This window comes from Rhinoderma darwinii, chromosome 3 (assembly GCF_050947455.1).
Source record: "Rhinoderma darwinii isolate aRhiDar2 chromosome 3, aRhiDar2.hap1, whole genome shotgun sequence".
Classification (NCBI taxonomy): domain Eukaryota; kingdom Metazoa; phylum Chordata; class Amphibia; order Anura; family Rhinodermatidae; genus Rhinoderma; species Rhinoderma darwinii.
In genome coordinates, this window is record NC_134689.1 from 116,653,430 (window position 1) to 116,666,396 (window position 12,967).

The window sequence follows — 12,967 nt, forward strand, 5'->3', positions numbered from 1 at the left end:
TGCAAAGTCATGTATGCAGTAGCCCCTGAGGTACCAGTACAGTTGAAACCCCAAGAAGTGACCCCGTTTTAAAAACTACACCCTTGAGGCATTCATCTAGAGGTGTAGTGAGCATTTTGACCGGAGACATACACCCCATAAACTGTAATGTGGGTTCTCACGGGTACGTCAATATCCTACATGTTGCTGTTATCAGCTGCCTGGGCACGCAGCAGGGCTCAGAGGGGAAAGACAAGGGGGGATAAGCTGTGCGGAGTGCATCAGGGTAAGTAAAACTGGGGTAGATTAAAAATCATGGGATGTATGACAAATTTTGAAGCACTCTTTCATACGGAGCCTTAGATTTTCGGGACATGTGTCACATTGATATATTGTGTCCTTCCTTATGCCCCTCTTATAGCAGACTTTGTACCTCTTTTGACTTTTTTCTTTCTTGCCAGTTTGGGGAACTTCTCCTGGAAAGTGTTGCCCTGGTACGATGCGTGTGGCCCCCCCCCCTTCTTGGTCCATAAAAATTAGTTTCTTGATAACCACCTCTTGAAATTCCAGGAAAGTTCCCGTCTGGCCTGTACATCGATGTAGCACGTACGCGTTGTACAATGCCATCTCAGATTTCTTCTAGCAGTGCCGCATGCCACAGGACTGGAAGCGAGGCAGTTGAAGAGTGGGACGCTGGTATAAAAATTATCCAGGTAGAGGTGGTAACCCTGGTCCAGCAGTGGGTGCACCAAATCCCACACAATTTTTGCATTAACTCCCAGTAAGGGGGGGGGGCATTCTGGGGGCTGAATACTGGTGTCCTTCCCTTCATATATCCTAAATTTGTAGGTATACCCTGATGCACTCTCGCACTGCTTATACATCTTTACGCCATAGCTTGCCCTCTTACCCGGCAGGTACTGGCGGAATTGAACCCTCCCTTTAAAATGTACCAAGGACTCATCAATAGAAATACACTTCTCGGGGGTGTATGCTTGGGAAAACCGGGCACTGAAACGGTCTAATAGGGGTCTCCATTTATACAAACGGTCAAAACTGGGGTCATCTCGGGGTGGGCACGGCTCATTATCAGTATAATGTAAGAAGCGAAGTATTGCCTAATTTATTTATTTTTTTAGGTTCCAGTTCAGTTCTGAAGTTGCTTTGAGGGGCCCATATATTAGAAACCCCAATCAAACACCCCATTTTAGAAACTAGACCCCTCAAAGTATTCACAACAGCATTTAGAAAGTTTACGAACCCTTTAGGTGTTTCACAGGAATTTTGAGCAAAGTAGAGGTGAAATCTACTTTTTTTTTTTGTCAGAAAATCCTTTTTATACCTCTTTTTTTTATAACACACAAGGTTTTATCAGAGAAACGCAACTCAATATTTATTGCCCAGATTCTGCAGTTTTGAGAAATATCCCACATGTGGCCCTAGTGCGGTAATGGACTGAAGCACCGGCCTCAGAAGCAAAGGAGCACCTAGTGGATTTTGAGCCCTCCTTTTTATTAGGCACCATGTCCGGTTTGAAGAGGTCTTGTGGTGATAAAACAGTGGAAACCCCCCAAAAGTGACCCCATTTTGGAAACTAGACCCCTTGAGGAATCCACTGTAGTTTTCTTGGAGTGCATGCGGCTTTTTGATCAGTTTTTATTCTATTTTTAAGTGGCGCGATGACTAAAAACAGCAATTCTACTATTAATAGTTTTTTTATTCTATTTTTTTTACAGCGTTCACCGTGCGCTATAAATGACATATTCACTTTATTCTGCGGGGCGATACGATTACGGCGATACCAGATATTTATAGTTTTTTTTTATGTCTTATGGCGTTTGCACAATAAAATATGTTTTGTAAAAAATCATTCACTTTTTGTGTTGTCATATTCTAAGAGCCATAACGTTTTTATTTTTCCATCAATAAAGCCGTGTGAGGACTTATTTTTTGCGTAACGAACTGTAGTTTCCATCAATACCATTTTTATGTACATGCGACTTTTTGATCTCTTTTTATTCCATTTTTTGCGAAGTGAAGTGACTAAAGAATTGTGATTCTGGGACGGTTTATTATTATTTTACGGCGTTCACCGCGCGGGATAAATAATAAAATAATTTTGTAGTTCAGGCCGTTACGGACGCGGCGATACCAATTATGTATAGTTTATTTGTTTGTTTATATATTTTTATTAATAATAAAGGACTGATAAGGGAAAAAGGGGGATTTTTACTTTTATTACTTTTAAATCTTTTATTTTCTTATTTTTACACATCTTTTTTCAACTTTTTTTAAACTTTTTTACTTTGTCCCACTAGGGGACATGAGGGCAGGAGGCCCTGATCGCTATTCTAATACACTGCACTACATGCGTAGTGCAGTGTATTAGAACTGTCAGCTACTCACTGACAGCAAGCATAGTGGGTCCTGACTTCGTCAGGACCCACTAGGCTTCCGTCTATGGCATAGCCGAACGCCATTGTTTGGTGTCCGGTTGCCATAGTCACCATCGCCGGCCGCTATCGTGTAGCAGGCCGGCGATGGCAGCTTAACCCCTAAAAAGCTGTGATCGCTATTGAACACGGCTTTTCAGGGGTTACTCAGCGGGGACACAGCGATCGGTCCCCGCTGTAAGAGCAGTGACAGCTGCTGAACAAGACAGCAGCGTCACAGCTCCTGTATGTGTCGGGAGGACGGCCGAAACGGCCGTTACTCCTGAGACGTACTATTCCGTCATGGAGCGCGAACTAACTGAATTTAGTGTATTTCGTTTCTTTGTACTTTAAATGCATATATTCTATATTTTTTGAGATATACATGATATTTTTGTTTTGTTCTTATTTTCTACAGCGATAGTGAGAAAGGCTCAGGTTGGGCCGAAACGTTCGTTTTGTTGCTTGCTTTTCCATAAATCATTTGTTTCGGAATAAATAAAGAATTAATTTCTTGAAAATCCAACAATTCTATTGTTCCTGAAGTGCCTTTTTGTTTAGGTTTTTATTTTCATGTTATGGGTATTCCAACCCGAACCTAGACAGCACGAATAAATTAGGAGTGCATCCTTACAACTTCTATATTGTGAGTGGTGATCAGTAGTTAGGCCACTTATCACACAATTGGCATATCCTTGGGACATAGCAACAATGTTAAAGGGGCATTATGGTTTCAGCAAATAAATTTAATTTTTTTGTATAATGGACACATAGCTGCATGGCTTATTACAGTTACAATATGTGTTTAAAAGTTGTGTATTGTAACAAACAGTGCACCTGTGGAAGCCAAACACATGCAGCACAAACTTGGACTGATAATCATCTTTGGGATCAATTTCAGGAAACTGTTCATTTCGACACACAAGTAGAGGGTAAGGGCACATTCAGACGAGGCGGAATTGCTGTTGAATTCCGCTGTGGACAGTCCGCAGTGGAATTCTGCAGCAGCCATTTGTTTCTATACATTTTTAGGAAACTTAGTTCAGACATTGCAGAAAATAACTGTGCGGAAATTAGGCTGCGGTGCAGAATTTTCCATCCGTAGCGTGCTCATTGCATTGTGGAGAAGAAGCGCAATTTCACTGCGGATTTCAGCCTTTGCAATGCAAAAACTGAAATCTGTGGCAAGTCCGCTGTGATTTCTCCAACATCTGAATTACCTGTCAAATATGCAAATGTTGGTGCAGATTCGTTGCGTAATTGCCCCGAAAATTTCACCACGTCTGAACATGGCCTAAGTCCTTTTTTCATGTGTATTGTAGGATCAAAAATTGGATAAGGTTCACTTACAAACACGGAAGAAAGCCATACTCATGCATGGTATATTCAGACATAACAGTGACAGAGAAATTGCACCAAAATGCTGCGGTAAGAAGGAGACAGGGTGAGTTTTACATTTTATTTAATTAACAATAGGAGATGACGACTATGAAAAAGAAATTGCATGAAAAAAAAGCATGACAACTCTTTACACAGTCTCTGAGAACTTTACGTAGGCCTAAACGCTACCGGCCCTTTAATACTTGTTTGCCTATATACACTACAACCTTCCTTGATTGGGAGAAAAGGGCTGTTACAGGCTCTAGACAGACATGGTTACTTCTTGAAACTTTCAATTCTTTCAACAAGTGTACGGTGTTGTAATTCAGCTATGACATTTTTCATAAAGTGGTTTCCAGTCAAAATAAATTGATGGCCTATCCTCAGGATAGGTCATTAAAGGGGTTTTACTATCAGGGACATTTATGGCATATCCACAGGATATGTCATAAATGTCAGATAAATGCGGGTCCCACCTCTGGGACCTGCACCTATTCCTAGAACAGGACCCCCTAAACCCCGGTCTACCCCTCAGTTTTCCCACTAAAGCGTGTGATTTCCGACCATGTTAGATGAAAACAGTGTAGCTCGCTGAGCTACGCTATTTCCGTAAGTTCCATAAAAGTGTACGGCAGTTACGGAAACAGCGTAGCTCGCATGCTACGCTGTTTCTGTAACTGCCTTTCCCTACTATGGGCGTTACGGAAACTGTGTAGCTCAGCTATAAATGTCCTTGATGGGAAAATCCTTTAATATCTGATCGGTGGGTCACCTCCGCCGATTTGCTGCTTCTCCTTTATTCCTTAATTGCTAGTACTGTAAATCGCCGACACACTTGAAGCGGTGGTTCACAGTATTACAGCCTTCTCCCATTCAAGTGTCGCGGCTCCTTCAAAATAGCTGATCAGCGGGGGTGCCGGTAGTCGGGTCCCCACCGATCAGATATTGATGGTCTACCCTGAGGACAGGCCATCAATTTCTTATGACTGGAAAACTCCTTTCATTTTACCTGGTACTTATAGGGGTTATCCAGGTTTCAGTGAATTTATGTTATTTTTTGTATAATTATAAGTTATACCATTTCCCAATATACTTTCTGTATTAAATTCTCACAGTAGGCTCATGTCAATATATGCTGTTCAATAAAACACCAGTTCCCAGAGGGATGCTGAGCTGCAAAATACTGATGAAATTCTCACACACATACACACACACACACACACACACACACACATAAGCAAACACACACGCAAACACACACACACACACACACACACGCAAACACACACACACACACACACCAATTATCCATAGTTACGCCCATATTATTAGATCAGGCAGGCTGTCCAGCACCTTTTAAAGAGGCTCTGTCACCAGATTTTCAAACCCCTATCTCGTATTGCAGCAGATCGGCGCTGCAATGTAGATAACAGTAACGTGTTTTTTTTTTCAAAAACAAGCATTTTTGGCCAAGTTATGACCATTTTTATATTTATGCAAATGAGCCTTTCTTAAGTACAACTGGGCGTGTTTAAAGTTAAGTTCAAGTGGGCGTGTATTGTGTGTGTACATCTGGCCGTTTTTACTTGTTTTACTAGCTGGGCGTTGTGAATGGAAGTGTATGATGCTGACAAATCAGCATCATCCACTTCTCTTCATTACCACCCAGCTTCTGGCAGTGCACAGACACACAGCGTGTTCTCGAGAGATCACGCTGTGACGTCACTTCCTGCCCCAGGTCCTGCATCGTGTCGGACGAGCGAGGACACATCGGCACCAGGCGACAGAGGCTACAGTTGATTCTGCAGCAGCATCGGCGTTTGCAGGTAAGTCGATGTAGCCTCTGTCGCCTGGTGCCGATGTGTCCTCGCTCGTCCGACACGATGCAGGACCTGGGGCAGGAAGTGACGTCACAGCGTGATCTCTCGAGAACACGCTGTGTGTCTGTGCACTGCCAGAAGCTGGGCGTTGTGAAGAGAAGTGGATGATGCTGATTCGTCAGCATCATACACTTCCATTCACAACGCCCAGCTAGTAAAAGAAGTAAAAGCGCCCAGATGTACACACACAATACACGCCCACTTGGACATAACTTTAAACATGCCCAGTTGTACTTAAGAAAGGCTCATTTGCATAAATATAAAAATGCTCATAACTTGGCCAAAAATGCTCGTTTTTAAAAAAAACAAAAAACGTTACTGTAATCTACATTGCAGCGCCGATCTGCTGCAATACGAGATAGGTGTTTGAAAATCTGGTCACAGAGCCTCTTTAAGTGTACAACACACAGTACTGACACCCCATTCTCCCCCAACATCACAAGGCCAGACTGCATCTTACAAAAAAAAAAAATTTGTAGGTGGGAAGGGGATAGCCCCAAGAAATGAGTACAGATGGTGACATCATATTGGCTAGTGTTGGCAGTCTAAAGGTATTTAACTTTTATCAGGCTATAAGCGGAAATGGGTCCTTCTTTCTCCTTGGTAAAAGGAGTTTGTGGCACGATGGGAGTAAAAGTCACAATTATTATAATGACTGCTAGTTTTAAAGTGGTGTTCCCAACTTGAAGCTGTCATCTCCTATTTGCCTTTGCAAATTGGTCCCAGCATTTGGTTGGTCTTGTAAAGCTATGTGCCCACATACCTTTTGATTGCTTTGTATTACCTTGTTTGTCCAGATAAAATACTTTATTGCCATATGCAAATGACATTGCAAGTGCCACTTGGGCTCTTTTCCTCTGCAAGTGCTCCTGTTCTTGCCATTTTAGTCTGCTAAACTCTGCCCCCTTGCTCACGATTGACATTGGCACACTATGGCCACATCACTCTCATTCTCACTGAAGTCTCGCGTATGCACCACTCCTATTTTAGCCATAGAATAGGCCATTGCATGCCAATGTTATGCAAACAGTCAAGCAAGTGTACGTGGCTATCTCCATTTTTTCTTCGCCTGGATGTAGCTGCCAACGGCTGCCTCACAATATGGGGCGTGGGTCAGATGACTCTTATTCTGGAGAAAGGCGTGGGTCCCAGAGCTGAGACCTGCATCTATATGCCATAAATGAATACCCCTTAGTCTCCTTAATGACTGCCCATAAGTGTTTTTATGGCTGCCGTTAAGGGGCTTTATTCTTCTAAAAACAAAATAGTGGCTGCTGAGGGAATTGTGCAGCCCCCGGATGCTTGGCTGTCAGAGACTGCTGTAACGGATTACAGTCTCAGGCATGTGGATAAGCTTTAAACAAATCTCATTCCCATGCTGCTGAGCATTTTCCAGACGGAAATTAGAGCGCGCCGCGGATTTTCAAATCTGCAGCATGCTCATTCTATTCCGGATGTTTTCTGTCAATTTAATCATTTTCAATGTTCAAGAAGTGAAATCTGCAACAAAATCCGCACATAACACGTGCAGATTTTGCTGCAATTTTTGGTGCGGAAATCCTATTCCTTCCCTTGTGAATCCGGCCTAACACTGACAGGCATAGTATACTGCAATACAGAAGTATTGCAGTGTATTATCTGAGTGATCAAACAGGGTCAAGTCCTGTAGTGGGAGTAAAAAAATATTGTAAAAGAAAAAGTCAAATACATTTTAACAAAAGTTTTTTCCCCTTCTAAGTTTTATTGAAAAAAAAAATATTTTTTTAAATACACATGACTGGTATAGCTGTGTCCGACGTAACCCGCACTATAAAATGAACACATTATTTATCACGCACGGTAAATGCCATTGAAATAAAAACCTAAAAAGCAATGCCAGAACAATTTTTGTTCATCCCACCTCTAAATAAAAAGTAATTAAGTGTCATATGTACCCCAAACTGTTACCAATGATAACCACGTCATCCTGCAAAACACAACCCCTCATAAAGCTATGTTGATGTAAAAATATAAATGTTATGGCTCTTTGAATGGGGCAACAAAAAAACAAATTGTTTTGTAAGAAAAGTGTTTAAAAACTATATAAATTTGATATTGCTATCATTGTAACGACCCGTAGAGTAAAGTTAACATATTATTTATAACGCACAGTGAACGCCGCAAAAACAATTTCCCAAAAACTATGTCCACATTTTTTGTTTTTGTTTTTCCCATTTCCTCTCCAAAGAATTACACCGCGTTCCAAATTATTATGCAAATATATTGTTGGCCGCCCTGTGTGGCCTTATACATCGTGTTCTGCTTTAACTATTTAGGTGCATAAACAAAAAGTTTTTCCGAAATTGAAAGAAAAGTGTTATGGAAATATAAGTCCCTTGAAGTATTTCAATATTCTATGCAGCCATTTATGGTTACCATATTCTCTCACACAGATGTTGAGTGAAAACCCCTAAAAGTTTCCCATGGCAGAGGGGTGCTTTCAGTTTTCCAAAGACTTTGAATGTCATATAAGCCAGCATTTTTATGTAAAGTTATATTGATTAACCATTCAGATTTATATTTTTCTCAGGTTCTGTAAAAAGCTGGATGACAATCCTCACTTGTGGTGGCCACTACTTATATGTCCAGGCTAGGGAATATACTCTTTAAGAAGTTCATAAATTAAGATCAGATATTATATACACATACAAGGTTGATTCTTTACAACAGAAATGTTAAGGGCAATTGCAAACTCTGAGAAGGGCACAAATGGCTCTGCATAAATTCAGCAGTCTTAGGGATCGCTGATCTTTATGACACCAATTCATGACATTTTATCAACAGAGTCTACATTCAATCTGAACACTTCTAAAATATTGTGTAAAATGTTTCTAATATCTTGAGTTTCTGCAGAATTCATGTGAGCAATAAAGGTCATTTAGGTACACCAATATTTATAATAGCAGTAAAAATACTGACATTTAAAGAGTAACTGCACTTTCATGAAACTTTTGATATGTCATAGAGATATATCAAGAGTTTGAATCGGTGCTGTGACCCCCTACTATTGCTGAAATAAAGGTGCAGAAGCGCTCAGCTGAGTGTCCTGCACCTCCGGCTGTGATCGGTGCTCCCTGTCAGGCTGAAGACGGCTCTGATAGACCTTCTACGCGAGCTGTTTTCAACCTGACGATGAGCGCTGATCACAGTTGATGGCGCAAAGCGCTCAGTTGATCAGTACTGCACCCAGGGGTGGATTAAGGGTACCATGGGCCCCGGGCACTTTATCAGGTGTGCCCCTCCCCCCAACTCCGGAGACGCTGTACCGTATATATTTGCAGATTTCTGTTTAGGCGGCCACAGACCTGGCACGGTTTTAATTTAGCTGTAAAAGCAGAATGAGCCATATAGAAGAAAGAAAGCAGAATACTTTGAGACACTGAAGTGGTCAGGAGCTTTAAAACTTTATTATTTTTACATCAATTGAGTGGTGTGTGAAGGATTAATTTTTTGCGGGAGGAGTTATAGTTTTTATTGGCACCATGTAAAGTATCATATAATGGGGGAATTGGAAAAAAACTGATTCCTGCATGGTTTTTTGGGTTTAGTTTTTACTGTATATATTTACCTTCTCTTAAGGTAAAAGTATATTTAACATATACTTTTACCTTAAGAGAAGGTAAATATATACAGACCCAGAACCAAGCTCAGCATATATATATATAACTCCAAAACCAAGCTCAGTATATATATACAGCACCAGAACAAGCTCAGTGCATATATACATCCCCAGAACCAAGCTCAGTATATATATACAGCACCAGAACAGGCTCAGTGCATATATACATCCCCAGAACCAAGCTCAGTACATATATATAACTCCAGAACCAAGCTCAGTGTATATATATATATATATATATATATATATATATTTATATATATATATACAGCACCAGAACAAAACTCAGTACATATATACAGCACCAGAACAAATACAGTTCAGTACAGAGATCATTTGCTAATTCAGTTTAACCCCTGCTGTATAAATTTGTATGACATAAAACGACAACTCCCAGTATAGCCTGAACAATGGTTAGGATATGCTGGGAGTTGCTGTTTAACAAAAAAGGATGCTACCATCCGTCATCTCGCTGCAGATCATACAGTGACTACAGTACTGATCAGTTACAGGGAGAATAAACATTTACATTGAGTGACTCACAGATGATGTCTCAGATTCTTTTTCGTTCTTTTTCTGTTTTCTTCTTCATCCGGTCCAGACCTCAATGATGGCTTCTCTCGGGCACGGCCCATTTATGCAGTTCACAGCTCAGATGTCTTCGGCTCATCACTTTTCCAACATTTCTGCACCTGTAAAGGAAGATAAAATTCTCATGATGCCACACTCTATGCCTCTAAATATAATAGTATCATACAATGAATATAATAGTACTATACACTGTGCTCCTGAATATGATAGTATTATAAACTGCACCCCTGAATATAATAGTACTATACACTGTGCTCCTGAATATGATAGTATTATAAACTGCGCCCCTGAATATAATAGCACTTTACACTGTGCTCCTGAATATAATAGTACTATACACTGTGCTCCTGAATATAATAGTACTATACACTGTACTCCTGAATATAATAGCACTATACACTGTGCTCCTGAATATAATAGTACTATACACTGTGCTCCTGAATATAATAGTACTATACACTGTGCTCCTGAATATAATAGTACTATACACTGTACTCCTGAATATAATAGCACTATACACTGTGCTCCTGAATATAATAGTACTATACACTGTGCTCCTGAATATAATAGTACTATACACTGTACTCCTGATTATAATAGTACTATACACTGTACTTCTGAATATAATAGTAGCATACACTGTACTCCTGAATATAATAGTATTATACACTGTACTTCTGAATATAATAGTACTATACACTGTGCTCCTGAATATAATAGTACTATACACTGTGCTCCTGAATATAATGGTACTATACACTATGCCCTGAATATAATAGTATTATACACTGTACTCCTGAATATAATGGTACTATACACTGTACTTCTGAATATAATAGTACTCTACACTGTACTTCTGAATATAATAGTACTATACACTGTACTTCTGAATATAATAGTACTATACACTGTGCTCCTGAATATAATAGTACTATACACTGTGCTCCTGAATATAATGGTACTATACACTATGCCCTGAATATAATAGTATTATACACTGTGCTCCTGAATATAATAGCACTATACACTGTACTCCTGAATATAATAGTGCTATACACTGTGCTCCTGAATATAATAGTACTATACGCTGTGCTCCTGAATATAATAGTACTATACACTGTGCTCCTGAATATAATAGTACTATACACTGTGTTCCTGAATATAATAGTATTATAAACTGTACTCCTGAATATAATAGCACTATACACTGTGCTCCTGAATATAATAGTACTATACACTGTACTCCTGATTATAATAGTACTATACACTGTACTTCTGAATATAATAGTAGCATACACTGTACTCCTGAATATAATAGTATTATACACTGTACTTCTGAATATAATAGTACTATACACTGTGCTCCTGAATATAATAGTACTATACACTGTGCTCCTGAATATAATGGTACTATACACTGTGCTCCTGAATATAATAGTACTATACACTGTGCTTCTGAATATAATAGTACTATACACTGTGCTCCTGAATATAATAGTACTATACACTGCACTCCTGAATATAATAGTACTATACACTGTGCTCCTAAATATAATGGTACTATACACTGTACTCCTGAATATAATAGTACTATACACTGTACTCCTGAATATAATAGCACTATACACTGTGCTCCTGAATATAATAGTACTATACACTGTACTCCTGAATATAATAGTACTATACACTGTACTCCTGAATATAATAGTACTATACACTGCGCTCCTGAATATAATAGCACTATACACTGTGCTCCTGAATATAATAGTACTACACACTGCGCCCCTGAAAATAATAGTACTATACACTGTACTCCTGAATATAATAGTACTATACACTGTGCTCCTGAATATAATAGTACTATACACTGTACTCCTGAATATAATAGTACTATACACTGTGCTCCTGAATATAATGGTACTATACACTGTGCTCCTGAATATAATAGTACTATACACTGTGCTCCTGAATATAATAGTACTATACACTGTGCTCCTGAATATAATAGTACTATACACTGTGCTCCTGAATATAATGGTACTATACACTGTACTCCTGAATATAATAGTACTATACACTGCACTCCTGAATATAATAGTACTATACACTGTGCTCCTGAATATAATAGTACTATACACTGTGCTCCTGAATATAATAGTACTATACACTGTACTCCTGAATATAATAGTACTATACACTGCACTCCTGAATATAATAGTACTATACACTGTGCTCCTGAATATAATAGTACTATACACTGTGCTCCTGAATATAATCGTACTATACACTGTACTCCTGAATATAATAGTACTATACACTGTACTCCTGAATATAATAGTACTATACACTTACACTGTACTCCTGAATATAATAGTACTATACACTGTACTCCTGAATATAATCGTACTATACACTGTACTCCTGAATATAATCGTACTATACACTGTACTCCTGAATATAATCGTACTATACACTTGGCTCCTGAATATAATAGTACTATACACTGTGCTCCTGAATATAATAGTACTATACACTGTACTCCTGAATATAAAAGTATTATACACTGCGCTCCTGAATATAATAGTACTATATACTGCGCTCCTGAATATAATAGTATATACACTGCGCTCCTGAATATAATAGTACTATACACTGTACTCCTGAATATAATAGTACTATACACTGTACTCCTGAATATAATAGTACTATACACTGCGCCCATGAATATATATATGTGTGTGTGTGTGTGTGTGTGTGTGTGTGTGTTCGTGTGTGTGTGTGTGTGTATGTCTGTGTATATGTGTGTATAGGAGACATCATATCTATAGCACTACGACCCTATAAACTATGGATAGGATTAGATACAGTGGCTCATCACAGTATCACACATGATAGGATTAGATACAGTAGCTCAACAGACACTATCACACATTATAGGATTAGATATAGTAGCTCAACAGACACTATCACACATTATAGGATTAGATATAGTAGCTCAACAGACAGTATCACACATTATAGGATTAGATATAGTAGCTCAACAGACA